The sequence below is a fragment of the Lissotriton helveticus genome, chromosome 8, assembly GCF_964261635.1.
Source record: "Lissotriton helveticus chromosome 8, aLisHel1.1, whole genome shotgun sequence".
Lineage (NCBI taxonomy): Eukaryota > Metazoa > Chordata > Amphibia > Caudata > Salamandridae > Lissotriton > Lissotriton helveticus.
The window spans coordinates 607,095,240-607,110,713 of NC_136069.1; the positions used below are offsets into that span (position 1 = coordinate 607,095,240).

General features: G+C 43.2%; 1 protein-coding gene across 2 annotated transcripts in view; it reads right to left on the minus strand.

Moving 5' to 3' along the window:
* The window catches only part of TBC1D4 (TBC1 domain family member 4), a 656,292-nt gene that overhangs the window by 620,034 nt on the left and 20,784 nt on the right, over positions 1–15,474 (minus strand). The window lies entirely within an intron of this gene.

The following is a 15,474-nucleotide window of genomic DNA, read 5'->3' on the forward strand; positions in this document are numbered from 1 at the left end:
AGCTATTCCCAGGATGTTGGGTTTCTGTATTTTTTTTTCGTTCAACATATTACTCCTGTATAGTGCATGCTTTCAGCTGACTAGCCTCCAGGTAATTGAAAGCGCTGATATTCAGGCTCAAGGCAATCCTAGAAACAAGGCAGAACGAGTTCCTCGCACTGCCAGTCATTGGGTCAAAAAGGTGTTCAGAACACATGGTCATCCAATTCTTGGCTTCTCTGCAGAGTGCACAGAGACAACCACTGAGAAAGTCAATAGTCCTGGCTGGTGTCAGGGGTATGTCCGTTGCTGCGTTACTATATCTGGGTGCAATCACAGAAAGCTCAGAGAGACCCCAAAATACCAGTCAGGTAGTACACTACGGAAATCACGGATATATAGTTAAGTGTTTATGCTATGTCTTTAACTGCATAGGCCGTGCCCCTTTTAGAGACCTCCACTTTTTTCATTCCACTTAAAGCCCTGGTAAGGACCATGATCTCATCCAGGTCAAGGGCCACAGCATTAAAGAAATAGCACCCCTTAACCAAAACAATTTCAGAGGAGAACAATAGTAATCCTTCGTGATTTTTCATGGGGGAGACTTCATTTAATTAAAAACTAAAGGCACTTTAAAGGTCACAGGTCTGCAATAAAGCAGATGAATAATGGACATACAGTGGCATAATTTATTTTTCCCTGTGAGTGCGGGACTACTAAAGCCAGTAAAAAAAATATATATATATTTCTCGAGCCCCTTTGAGTAGAGGGTCTCATTTAAATATATTCTTAATTTGGGTTAACTGGCTTAATAATAAAAAAAACATTTGAAAAACAGAGTGAGTTGCAGTTACCAAAAATTTGGTAACAAATATGTCCATGAACGATACTGATAAATGGCCTCAAAGGAACAGAGAAGTATTCGAAGCAGAGGACAGAAGGGAGAAAGGTACAAAGGCTAAAAAGGTGGCCACAAGTAAGATGCTGAGTTCCCAAGGAGTCCCAAAGGAGCCATCAGTCAGGGGGCACAGCTGGTGATGCACAGGACATGTTACTCAACTCAGTCTAGGCCGGCCATGAATACAGTTAGCACCTCAGACGCGGACGCTATTTATGACTGCTAACATCACATCCATTGACATACGTCTTCCTCTCTCTAAGAATAAAACAAATAGTCATCACCCTCCTGCCCCATGGTTCTCTGACAAGCTTAAATCAGAAAAATCTAAGTGCAAAATGCCGGAGAGACACTGGTGGAAAGATTATGCTCCGACTGAGAAACAGGTTTACAAACAAGTCGTCAAAGGTTACCAGGCACTTTGTAAAGCCGCTCATGCCGAATACATAAATAATAACATCTTGCTGTCTCTAAACAACCCTAAAACTCTGTTCAAGGTGGTGCAAGAACTGTCGGGCGCTACGCACGAACCCGAGCTAACTGAAACCCAATGTGAAGATCTAGCGGCATTCTTTTCTGACAAAATAGAAAAAATGTACTCTGATTTTGACACTAAGGGAGATCAATCTTTTAAGTCCAACAACTTACTAACAGATTACACCTCTTTCCCTGTTATACTGGACAAAGAGGTTAATTCTGAGGGTATACTCGATAGCTGGCTACCCCTTGATACTGTGTCGTTCAATCATATCTTACTTAGTATCAAATCTGGCTCCCCCAAGGACCCGTTTCCTATCTCCGTTTTAAAAAAATTGGACCCCCAAATTCTTGGTCTTATCATGGAACTTCTTAATGCCTCACTTTTGGAAGCTGTAGTGCCAGCTGCCTGGAAACACGCTATGATCCTCCCTTTGCTGAAGAAAGCTAATGCGGATCCGGATGTTCTCTCAAACTTCCGTCCTATTTCATTGCTACCCGCATTTTCCAAAGTTCTAAAAAAACATATTAACCGCCAATTGACTCAATTCGTGGACTCCCAAAACATTTTGCATCCATCCCAATCCGGTTTTAGAACAGGCTTCTCCACTGAATTGACGCTTCTAGGTGTCACCGAAACTATCCGCCAATGACTTGATAAAGGAGATACAGTGGCACTCATATTATTAGATTTGAGTGCCTCTTTTGACTGTATCCCACGGGATTCTTCTTCAAGTTATACAATCTAAGGGCATTGTTGGCACTGCGCTGAAATGGCTGGCAAGCTTCTTTACTAACCGAACGTTTCAGGTTTTCTCCCAAACAGCCAGCTCCAGATCCCATAACTCCCCCTATGGAGTGCCCCAGGGCCCTATCTTAAGCCTGTTGCTCTTTAATATTTACATCAACCCTTTAGCGTCCCTAGCAGAAGAGGCTGGGCTAACTATTTATTCTTATGCCGACAATACCAAGCTTATCTTTTCCTTATCTACGAAATACACCTCTAAGGTATCATCTCTTCAATCTGGCCTACAAGAAATTGCTGGATGGATGCACACTAATAAGTTGAAGCTGAATGGACGAAAAACAGAGCTTTTAATTATTGGCGGAAACAAAGCTCTTTGGGGCCCACAGCACTGGCCTCTGCAAATGGGTGCCCTCCCTCTACCTTCGCAAACTGTTCACAACCTTGGTATTATTATAGACGAACAACTGTCCATGCGTCAACAAGCCGTCAAGGTTGCCTCTACTTGCTTTGTAATTTTAAGTGGCTTAAAAAAATCCTATGGATGCTGCCACTAATGACAAAAAACTATGGTTCAAGTCCTAATCGCATCCAGATTGGACAACGGTAATGTTTTATATCTAGGTGCCAACAAGGATGTAATCAGGAGGCTGCAAGTGGTCCAAAACTCAGCGGCCAGACTCCTTTGTCAGCTACCTCGAATAGGGTCTCTCAGGGATTTACACTGGCTAAGGATTGAAACCCTGTCCAAATTCAAAGCCCTTTGCTATATGTACAGAATTAATGCCGGTACTGCTCCTCGCTACCTTAATGCCCTAGTTCAACCGTACACTCTTTTTCGCATCATCCAGGAGGGCAAAGTTTGTGGTCCCCAGGTTCCTACTTGCTTGCATGGGTGGTCAGTCTTTTGCCTACTTGGCTCCGTCTCTATGGAATTCACTTCCTCTTTCATTTCGTTTTGAACACAACTATGTTAAATTTCGGAAAAGTACTAAAACATGGTTATTCAATGTCTGAGCTGACTCGCTGCTCCCCTCTTTTCTACATGTGTCTGTAGGCGCAGAGAAACCTCCGGGTAGCTGTTGCGCCATATAAATGTAAATATAATAATAACAACTCAGTCATCACAAGAATGCGAGGCTAAGTGTTCACATGACCGGTGCTAGTCATGTTAACATTGAGGACCATGATTAGGGTCTAACTGAGCTTTTAGACAGTATTTCTGATCAAGATTTTCAATGAAGTGGAGGCTGCCATGTTGATAGCTTCAGTGAAGAAGAAATTGACAAACAAAAGAAGAAACAAAGGAAGCAATGGAGATGGCACCAGGAGTATCACTAGAAGCAAAACAGACAGAGGACAATGGTGTCACTGTGGGCAATGCTGTCTGCCCGACTGATTTCTCTTGGTCTGCAGCATTCAGAAGAGGTGGCAACTGTCTTGTTTGTTGTCATCTATTAACTCTTTATACTTTTCTACAACTGTGTTACGAGAGAGAAAGGGGCATTTATAAGTGACATCAACCTGAGGGCGGCTTAGACATACTTAGCTAAAACAGAAGAAAATGGGGAATGACAGGGATAAGGGTCATTCTACGGTAGAGACTGAAGCGAAGAAGGGCTCGCCAGAGGAAGGTACAATGTGGGATAGATTTCTGAAAATACATAGGCAGGAGTACGTAAGGTAGAGTAGGAAGACGCAGTAGACAACCGTGCTGCAGTAGAGGGCAAATGCAGAAGATTTTAAGGGCCAGAGATTGAGGAAGGAAGGTATGACAACAGTGGTCCAGGGACTCAGTGGTACAAGATGTGTCAGAAATGCATGGCTCAAACTGCATGGACATTATGCAACAATGGGGACTAGTAAGAAAGGAACCACACTCGAAACTCACACCATACACGGAAGGGAGTGTTCAGAAGCTCTGGATTCAGAGTCTAAGGAGAAATGAACCAGAAAGGTGTCTAGTTTGGACTTAACAGTATGGCAAGAAGAAAAACACGGAGAAGGTAGGTCAAGTAATAATAATTAACCTCAAATAGTGTGTGAACATACATTTTTAAGTCTCCCAAAACATTAAACAAACATCTGATGGCCTGAGAAATATTCTGTGCCATACTTTGACTTTTTTTGTACCACTTTCACTGGAGAGCTCTTTCACAGGATTGCTGAATAGGAGCAGGCCGACTGGTGAGGGGAAGAGAGTACTATTTGGCCACGTCACTTGGGCCCAGAAGCACCTCCTGAGAAGGCATCAGTGACAAGGGAAACAAATGCACAAACACGTACTGGGAATACATTACTCATTGCATGAAAAAGACTCCAGACTTCCCCGCTGTGAATGGCATTGTCTGGCTTATTAAGGAAAAATACTCTTTCGTCTATTCGGTGCGGGATAAAACTCAGCATGCCACAATGAACTCAGCATGCCACAATGGGCTTCAAATAGCTGACCTGCTTTGCTGAGCTGAAGACGGTAGCCCTCTATGAAGATATTGAAAAGCAATAGAGGAAAACATGTTGCTTGACATTTGGAACATCAAACGCAGAGAGCGTGAGGTGTTTCTTTTGTGCAATGACCTACGCAACAGATGAAACCAACAACAGTATTCAATACTCCTTGCATTATGGTATGCGCGTCACAATGGTATGTACGTTCGATGACCCACAGCTTGAGCCGCAGTCTACAGTGCAAAAGAGGAAAACAGCATTCTATAATAAAACGAGCTTATAGTCACCACATGGTTGAAGCAAACTACATTATGAGGTCATATGCCATGATATTTTCAAGAGGGATGTAAAAATGTGTGGGGGGGGGCTTTAAAAGGGACATGGCCCGATAATTAAGGATATGACTTAAATTCTATGATTCCCATAGTGTGCCACCTGACCGGTATTTTGAGTCCTCTCTAAGCTTTCGGTTATTGCATCCAGATACATAACTAAACAACTGACACACCGAAAATCAGTTACGACTACTGGCTTTGTCAATGGTTGTTTAAGATAACTGAGAAAGAACAATGATTTTGTTGTGAATGATTTAAAAATATTTAAATTCTGAAACTGTGAGACTGTGACTTAAACATTAGTGAGGTCTGTGGAAAGGGAGTGGTCTTTAAGAATGTCTCAGCCATTCCTGCTGTGTTCACTCTTAGTCATATGCACCCATTTTTTCCCCATATCTCATCCAGCTGCATAACTTCCAGCTAATCTTTTTCCTTCTCAGCACTATTTTCACAACTGTGTATCTCCTTCACACACATTTACACAGAATCACAAATGCAATTGTAATACTATGTGCTCAACAAAGAGGCCACGTATTGGACGACCATGAATTCTAAACACCTTTTTGACCCACTAACAGGCACTTTGAGAAACTCACACTGCCTTCAGTAACATTTTCAGTGCCCTCAATTGTGGCCCGTTATAAACGCCTGGAGGTGAATCCCTTTCACAGTACACACTATACAAGCGCACTAAGCTGCACGAAAAAATAAAACAAACACGAACACAACATCCTGGGAATAGCTAACACTCTTAAGGAATACAAAATTAAGTAAAATATGTGAATTATAAACAGAAACTAAACTGCTGACATGCATTAACGTTTCTTTACATTCATTTTTCAGAAATCGATCACTGATATGAATATAGGGCCCGATCAATGTATATTTTAATTTCTACCGAGTCTGAGACCCGGAGGAAAGCCGGCCCACTTAAAGCCCTGAATGCCATCTTGTCTGCACTACGAGAGAAAATGTATATTATTAAAAATCTTACTACGTGATGTTCATTAAAAGGCACAAAAAAATAGCTGCACATAAAACGGTCGTACAACTGATTCATTCGGACAGCTCCATTAATTTGTAGTAATAAAAAACTGTCGAGTTCAGCGGCAGTTTTACTGCAGTGGGAACACATCGGAGAGCCTGAGATGCAAAAACAACAATACAATGTTATCTTATTTTTTTTTTAGAGGAAAATAAAAGTGGCTCTCATTAGCGAATTGGATAACAAAAAAAGTGGTCCATGTTTCCACAATTGGGGCCGTTTCTACCTTGTAAAGACACGCTGTAGAAGTGTTTTGCAAGGCATGGAACACAGCATGGATTGCAGCTTGCTGCAGGCAATGTTTATTTTTTTAATATCGGGAAATCAACAGTAAAAACCGGAGCAGTAGACCATAGAATTGGCCTACAAACAGCGAAATAACCAGCCCACACGCTGTCCTGTCAGACCAGCTCTCGGGCACTGGCCGATTGCCCTATCGGCCAGTCTAACCTTGATAACATTCCTTTTTAGGTATCGCCTGTCGATGCGCATGCGCATCGAGCTTGCGAGACTATTGGGGCTTAAACAGTCTTTAACCAACTTGCAAGGAATCGAAGCGATTCCTTGCAGTGCCCGTGAAATTCAAGCTCAATGCGCATGCGCATTGAGCTTAAAAGCTCGTGCACATCAGTTCCCTCAGCCGGCTGCTTTAACACCCTCTCCCCGCTCCGCCCCCTCCCCTGCCCGCCGTGTCGCATCGCCGTCGCATTTCTCCTCCCCCCTCCCCTTCCCATGTGCTCCCACATATACACAAATTATACACACGATTATTGCTGTAATTATATGTAATTGTTATGCAATTCCCTGCTAAATACAAGAATATTGCTGTAACTGTATGTAATTGTTGTATAATCATGCCAGTTTTTATTTGTATGGTTTAGCTACATGTCAATACTTTATGCAGGAGCCACGGGCTAACCTGCACATCTGCACTCTTTTTAGCCTGTTCTTGTGCCTAATGTTTCTATATGCACTTGGATTGCTGCCTCCTCTCCTGGTACACGCCCAGCACACACAGCTAGCTCAGGTTCCCCTGTTCCCGCCCCCCCCCCCCACACGTCACGGCCTTTTCCCGCCCACCCCAGTCCCAGCCACTCCCCTCCAAGTACTTTTAACCTCCCACTGTTGCCGGCGTTTCCATGGCAACTTGGATTCACTCCACGACAGACCCCGCTTAAGGTACGTGTTCCGTCTCTGCTCCCGATCACGAGATCGCTCCATGACACGATTATGTGTTCGCTAACTAGCCCCCTTTCCGCCTCCTGAATTACTCTCGATCCCCGGCCGATCACTCACGGATCGACGCCTTTACCACACCACACAGGATTCCCTTGCAATTACGAACCTGTCCAACGGAACCGGAGCCTCAGCCTCCGCCAATACTGGTTTTCCCTTGCCTCCTCCCAGGTGAGCCTTTCCTTCCCCTTGCCCCGTCATGCCTCCTGCTCCGGACGCAGAGCATATCTGTAACCCGTGCCGTTTTCCTCCCTCCCAGATTCATTTCTAGCCTGCCGATCCACGCTGGATAACTGCGCAGACTCACATCCAATGGATCTCCCCTGGATCGGACCACTCTGTCCACTAGATTCTTTCCTTTCTCCCCCCCCCCGACTTAGAACGACCAGGTGAGCCTTAACTTCCCCTTGCCCCGTCATGCCTCCTGCTCCGGTCGCGGAGCACATCTGTAACCCATGCCGTTTTCCTCCCTCCCACATTCATTTCCACCCTGCCGATCCACACTGGATAACTGCGCAGACTCACATCCAACGGATCCCCCTTGGATTGGACCACTCTTTCCACTCGATTATTCCCTTTCTCCCTCCCGACTTCGAACGACCAGGTGAGCCTAACTCGACCGGGTACCCACACCTGTTGACCAGCCCGATCCTCGCTGGCCACCTAGCACGCTCCCCACGCAGCCCAACTCATGACATGCGCTCCATTCCCCCTCCCACGTCAGTCCTCCCTCGCGCAGCCCCCTGCTGCTCTCCCGACATACCCAACACCTCATTGATCATTGCGCTGCTCCCTAGCTATTACCCCTACGCAACCTTCCTTGATTTCGCACCCCCAGCGCGATCATTCCGCTTCAGCTCTTCACCCGCGACTTCCAGGTCCTACCCCCTCCCATGGGCCATATCTACCAATCCCGGTTTGTGGGTGATCCACGCAACGCCACTCACACACGCAACGTCACACACACGCAACGCCACTCAACCACGCAACGCCACTCAACCACGCAACGCCACTCAACCATGCAACGCCACTCACACACGCAACGCCACTCACACACGCAACGCCACTCACACACACAACGCCACTCACACACGCAACGCCACTCAACCACGCAACGCCACTCACCCACGCAACGCCACTCACCCACGCAACGCCACTCAGCCACGCAACGCCACTCAGCCACGCAACGCCACTCACACACGCAACGCCACTCACACAGGCAACGCCACTCATCCACGCAACACCACTCACACATGCAACGCCACTCAACAACGCAACGCCACTCACCCACGCAACGCCACTCACACATGCAACGCCACTCACACACGCAACGCCACTGAAACAACAGCGCCACTCAAACAACAGCGCCACTCACACAACGCCACTCACACACGCAACGCCACTCACACAAACAACGCCACTCACACAAACAACGCCACTCATCCACGCAACGCCACTCATCCACGCAACGCCACTCATCCACGCAACGCCACTCATCCACGCAACGCCACTCATCCACGCAACGCCACTCATCCATTTGCAAAACGAAAAATGTTAAACTCTTCTATTGCGATACCTATTGCATTTTCAATGCTTGTTCCTACTTATTGATCTGTGCATTAGTTCTTTTTTTACCCAAAAATAAATGGCCTACTAGGGGACGCATGATGGTAAGGACTGGCCAATGTGAGAAGTTGGAAACAAATGATGGAACTGGAAAATTTGTCAGGGCTGCCAAGAATGGGGGGGGTTCTGTGACACATTATGACATAGCTTGGCCAGCAGGCGTGTCTCTGTGGCAGATTTGAACATTAATATGCATTCTATGAAAAGTGCATGACCATGTTAAATGAACAAAGTTTATGTTGGTTGGTACTACACAACGCAATATGTGCAAGGAGGCCTTTCAGCTTCAGAAGCAGAAAGTAAAAAATAGAATTTCAATTAATAAAAAAAATATAGAGCCTTCTAAATTTTTGTTGCTCTAGCTGTTTCCATATCTTAACTGGAAGTTAGGTCCTTACAAGAGCATAGAATGCAAATATTCTGTGTACTCTGACAAAGACTGTCATATTGTGGGGATACCTAGGACCATGAGGGCAGAGACAAGCAAATAAATGTTAAATTATGCTAGGTCTGCGCTATGCCGGAGCTAAATAATAATAGAAGAAAAAAACAAATTAAGGATAAAATTAGAGAATATAATTAAGATGGCAAACTGGCATTTTAGACCAAATAGGTTTGTTTCTTTAAAACGACAAGTAAGTGTTTTGGGGCAAAATTATTGTATTTACAAAATATTTCAAGCTGATATGTCATCATAATTCATGATGATTTGCGGACAGTGATTGTAAACGTTACAGCATTTCTTTGCTTGCACAATGCACATTCTTGCAATTATTCTTATTCTGGGACACAGCTGGGTTCATTTCTTTATCATTAACTAGAGTTGTCCTTGAGAGATGCAAGATGAGAGCAAGCTATCTGCTGTGTGAGCCTGGATGATCCAGTCCGAGATTATTAATCCACAACATAATGTATTCTGGCAGCAGTAGTCTTGATTAACATCAATGAAACCAATGTAACTCAACAACTAATGGCAATGCTTCAAAATTGGAAGGCTCAGACCTGGACAATTGTGTCCCGCGAGGACATAGAGTCATCCTATCTCTTTCTCTAGGGACCATGGGAGGAATAGTGAAGTATTAAGTTGTTTATTTGTTCAATGTTTTTACCAGAACGAGAACAAATTCCCCAAACTTTTGAAGTCATTTAAGATGTCAAAATGAACTAAGAGAGCATGAAAGTTGATAACAAACACACATCTGGGAGCAGGACCATTCACAAACATTGCCCCTTTCAGTTTTAAAAGCAATCCATAGGGGGTGTATGTCACTATAGCGGTTGAAATATCGACCTACAAAAATATCACATCCACCACACTGCTCCACTCCATCATCAACAAAGTATATAATGGTATTCTTAATTCCACATCCGCCTACCTAGATTTAACCTGCAGTGTAGGGATGGATACATTATACTGGATGCAATATTTATTTAGGTCAGGATTTAGCAGACAGACATCGATAGGCGAAGCCCATTCAATAATAACTATTGCTATCGCAAGTATCCGGGAATAAAGCTTGGCTTTCATCAGTAACAGAGAGTTCTTAGTTTTTCACCTTCAAGCCAACATGTTGGTGACAAAGATTACAACAGCAAGATATACATTTTTTTTAACTCTAGAGTGGGGGGGGTATTGAATTACCTACAGTATAGTATTTTATTCTTCAGCACTCAAGGAGAACAATCTACTACTACCGTACATTAAACCAAGCTCAATTAGTCATTATACTTAAACAGAGCACAATTTGACATTTGAAGCAGTGCGAAACATACTGAGTGCAATTTACAATGCGACTGTAGTGATCCTTCGCATATGTATTTCAAAGCAATTATCCTGACTCAAGCACTTGTTCTTGGAATCTCTTCCTACTTACTGTAGTCACCACAACCGGTACAATAACATCAATTATTTATGAAGAACAAAACACATCCCAAGGGAATGCTTACCATCCTGGCACAAGAATTTATGACATTCCAAAAGCAGCCCTCAGAAATCTATTGTGGGGTTATTTTTGGTTCTTACACCTTGCCGGGGTGTAGACCATGTGCATCAGAAGGCATGCTGATCATGCAGCTACGTTGGCTGCAACTGTCCACAAGGTGAGCAAGCCACCAAACTCGTAAGGCGAGCCGATCCAGACCTGTGCCAAGGGTCTGGCTTGACACAAGAGCCAAAGTCACAATGTAAATTGCATAATGAATGACATGGAGAAAAAAAACTGCAAGTTCAGTGGTAGTAGAAATCTGTACATTTTTATCATATACATGCTCAGTGTGTCATAGCCACTCTACTTTAATCTGCATGATGTGGATTTTTATTTTCCTCTCCTACCAAACTGCATAAAGTAGAGGGAGAAGGCCGTGGCCTAGATCTTTTGTGGTCCATCCTTTAATTGACGCCTAGAGGCAAAATACAACCAAACCAAGCCCCAGCCAGGCTTAACCCGGTTTTGGCTTACCCATCTATATTTGACACATATCTGCAAGACCACCACTGTGCATGCAGACCTAGCCGTCGAGATGTCCCATCAGAGCTCATACTTCTTCTACACAAAAGCATTAAGTCTTGGATTTTTATTACAAATTATCATAGAAAATCACTGCTTCCCCTTACTTGATCCAGAATGACAGTAGCAATTCTGAAACATGTAATGCAGTCTAAATAGTTTAATGGAGGTGAACCAGAACACAACTCTGAGATCTTTTAAATACAACTACAGGAATACAACACTGTGCCTCTGAAATTACAAACTCAACTGGTAACTGTAATGTTATGTTATGTTATGTTACAGTGAATTTATATCGCGCATTATCACCCAGAGGTCTCTAAGCGCTGTCAACGGCCGTCAACCTAGGTGAGAACAAAAGTGAGCTATTCAGATTGGCATCCCTGCCTCTAGAAACAACACAGTTTTTAAACTCTTCCTAAAACGTAGGAGATTTGTTTCCTTACACAGTTCACTGGGAAGACGGTTCCATGTCTGAGGGGCAACGGTCAAGAAGGCTCGCCCACCCAAGGACGATCGATTGCACCGCGGGCAGTCAAGGTAGCAGGCCTCCGCTGACCGGAGTACCCTACTCGGCCCTTAATGTAACTTGGGGCTGAACCATGAACGGCCTTGTGCACAATACAGAGACTTTTAAATTTGGTTCTTTGAATAATTGGAAGCCAATGTAGATTCTACAATAGGGGGGTGACATGAGTGTGTGTGGGTTTCTTAAAAATTAGTCTCGCTGCATTATTCATTACCACCTGAAGCCTAGAAAGCAGATTTTTTGGCAGCCCAAGATATAGAGCGTTCCCGTAATCGAGACGAGATGTTCATTTAATATCAAAGCATGCAGTCCCAAAATGGTGGCAATATTAGCAAATCACTGGAAGTCACAGAGAGCAATAATCCCACTTCCACAATCAGCAACATATTAATATCCCAAGTGCCCGATTTGCTTTTTTTTCCCAACAAACTTTATTTGTTTTTCAAAAGCTGTATACAAGTCACGCAATTTAAGTCAAATAAACACATCTTATCCAGTCATGAACCGCGTAAATTTAATTCTGCTTCCCATTTAGATCTAGCCTCTTTGATAAAGCCCCAAGAGGATTAATGCAAGTCGGACAAAATACTGGTTAAATTTCCGCAAGACTTAATTTCAAGTTTGCAAATTATTGCTATTTGAATATATAAGTTGATTATTGGCGTGCAAAAGTGCTTGAAATAAACCCACTGAGAACACAAAGATACAACTGTCATAAAAAACATAATTTACTTCTGCAAAAATAACTTAAATAGCAGCCCATTTGTGGGTGAAGATTAGACAGATATATGAACAAAACACAAACCCAACCTGGGCCAAATAAATAGCAGGGGTGCAGAATTGGGATGGCGAGTCATCGTACATTAACAACTGCACATTCAAAGTCTAGATGCTAACACTATCAACGAGAAGCTTGATATCGATGCCGTTCATGCAGTAATGTTTAGTCACACAAGATAGCGTTGGAAGAGTAAAGCTTTTTCCTGCCAAACTTATTCACTCATATGTCCTGAATTCTTAGCAAACAGTCCAAATATTTGACCTGAAACAGCTCATCAAAAGGTATGCAAGAAACCTCAACACATATACTTTCTATTACACATTACCGTAACATCAGCATAATTAGAAGCAGTGACAAGTCGAATGTAACCCGATTGAAGCACAGCTCTGACAATCACACATGATACCCAATGTCCCTTGCTGAGATTGCTAAAATCTCAAAGAAAATTGGTTTAAATGTTGGCCCTAACCAACTATTAAGTTCTGTTGTCTATGTCTGTGTTTCTTGCTTAAAACATCCCCTTTTTTTAAATAACCTCCGAAAATATGCTAAGATCGGACTGAATTTCCTGAATTTTCACCAAACTTCCACTAGGGACCGGACAAAGCGACGGCAGACTATGCTAGCCGCACCACACTGTTTCGTTCCTTGTATGTCAAAATTTCGATAATCAGTACAGGCGTGCACATCAAATCCTGCACCTGCCGTTGATGGGTGCAACTGCAATTCAGATCAATAATCTTGACTATTTGGAATGGTGCACCACTGAGCTTCTTTTCCAAAGTGCAATAGTACAGAATATTCGGACAAGTGTTCCTTTTAGGTTTCTCCTTTATTATTAATGATCAAAGTTTTGGCGTCAACGCACATACTCCATCCAACGTGTTTCGTTCAAATGTCATTGAACTTCATCAGGGATTTTAAAATAATAAACAGGTCAGATATCCAAATTGAGTAGCGATGGAAACAACAAGGCACATGCAACTTGGTTTATATCTCCATACTTTCGTATGTCAAGACCAGAGCTGGTGAATTTCAATACGGAGCAGCTCCACGTTAGCGCACCTGGTATGTTTGCCCATCATCAATACCATAGCAGTGTGGTGTCTCTGGCCTGTTAGTAACTAATTACTAATAAAGGAAAAACCTAAAAGGAACACTTGTCCGTATATTCTGTACTATTGCACTTTGGAAAAGAAGCTCAGTGGTACACCATTCCAAATAGACAAACTTCCACTAGGGCACTGCTTTCCACTGTTGTTTGCAGCTTTCTTTAGGGTAAATGGAGTTTGCCTAAATAATGGCTTTACTATGTTGCACAAAGCTCCAAAGTGCAAGAGGTCTTGTTTATGCTTTCAAAAACATATAAATACAAAATATGTGGATTTTCAGAATCACATGAGAACATGGATCAGCAATGTGGGGTAAAGTATAGGTCTAAGACTCATGGCAATGTTCAGAACTTTAGACAGACAATGTGTGTGAGCGACTAACCACCGCCCTTAGGGAACACATACTACTACCATTGCAGTTTCAAGACATTGGCAACAGGCTGAGAAGGAGGAGTATGAAAAGAACAAGCCAGGGTATAGTTTCAGTTTCCACCCAGTTGAAGTTGTTGGTTTGACAGGACAAGAAGGGGGTCTTGGTTAATCCATTGCAGCCAACATGGCCTCAGAGAAACTGGCTAGAATCTCTGAAGATCAGCAGAGGCTCAGACTTTCTAATATCTGTATATAGGCAATGGAACAGACCAGCATGTTAGGGCATACACTGGCCTATCTCTTGAGGAGAACCAAATTAAGAGTACCAATGCAATAGTTGAAAAGCTTCATCTTTCGATAACTTTATATGTTTATGTCCCTTTGTGAGAATGTTATGTTATATAGCAGTTATAAATCTGTTGTTTGGTAGAGACACCAACACGTTGATAACTCAAAACAGAACAATATGACAAGAATCCTACAAGATGGGGGCTAGAGACAAGTGGGTAAGCAGTCAGGCCCTCCTCTCGCCTATGTTCCTGTGATCATTTGAAAAAAACACAGTGGCTGTACTGGCCATTTTTTTTCAACTATACCAATAATTGCCACATCTTTTTAATCTATCTAGAAATGTAGAAACCGTTGTGTTTTTCTGTTACGGAGAATTTTTATTGCAAAAGTTCGAAAACGGTGCAGCACTAGTCAGTAGCCACTTTCCAAAGGTTTTTATTCAACCTTTTCCTTTACAGTAAAAACGAAACAAATATTCAAGTGGAACACATGATCAGATTTGTCACTTGAACTCGTTGCACACAACAAAATTTTTTAGTGGCATCACTGTTAAACAATTTTGAGTAAAGGGGGCAATAAGACAATAGCTGGAAGTGGATTTTGACGTTACATAACATACACAAAGAATTTAAACAAGCATTTACAATGCAATGGTTTCGCCTTTGGAAAAGTTAGAGCTATTGGCATTGTAAATGACAAAATTTGTATTTATGTGTTGGTTTAAAAACAGATAGATAAATGGCATTGTCATTTACATTGCCATTAGCTTAATCTCTGCAGTCACTCTGCAGTCCCTAGCACTCCATAGTCACTCTGCACTCCCTAGTCACTCTGCACTCCCTAGTCACTCTGCACTCCCTAGTCACTCTGCACTCCCTAGTCACTCTGCACTCCCTAGTCACTCTGCACTCCCTAGTCACTCTGCACTCCCTAGCACTCTGCACTCCCTTGCACTCAGCACTCCCTAGCATTCTGCAGTCACTCTGCACTCCCTAGCATTCTGCAGTCACTCTGCACTCCCTAGCACTCCCTAGCACTCTGCAGTCACTCTGCACTCCCTAGCACTCTGCAGTCACTCTGCACTCCCTAGCAC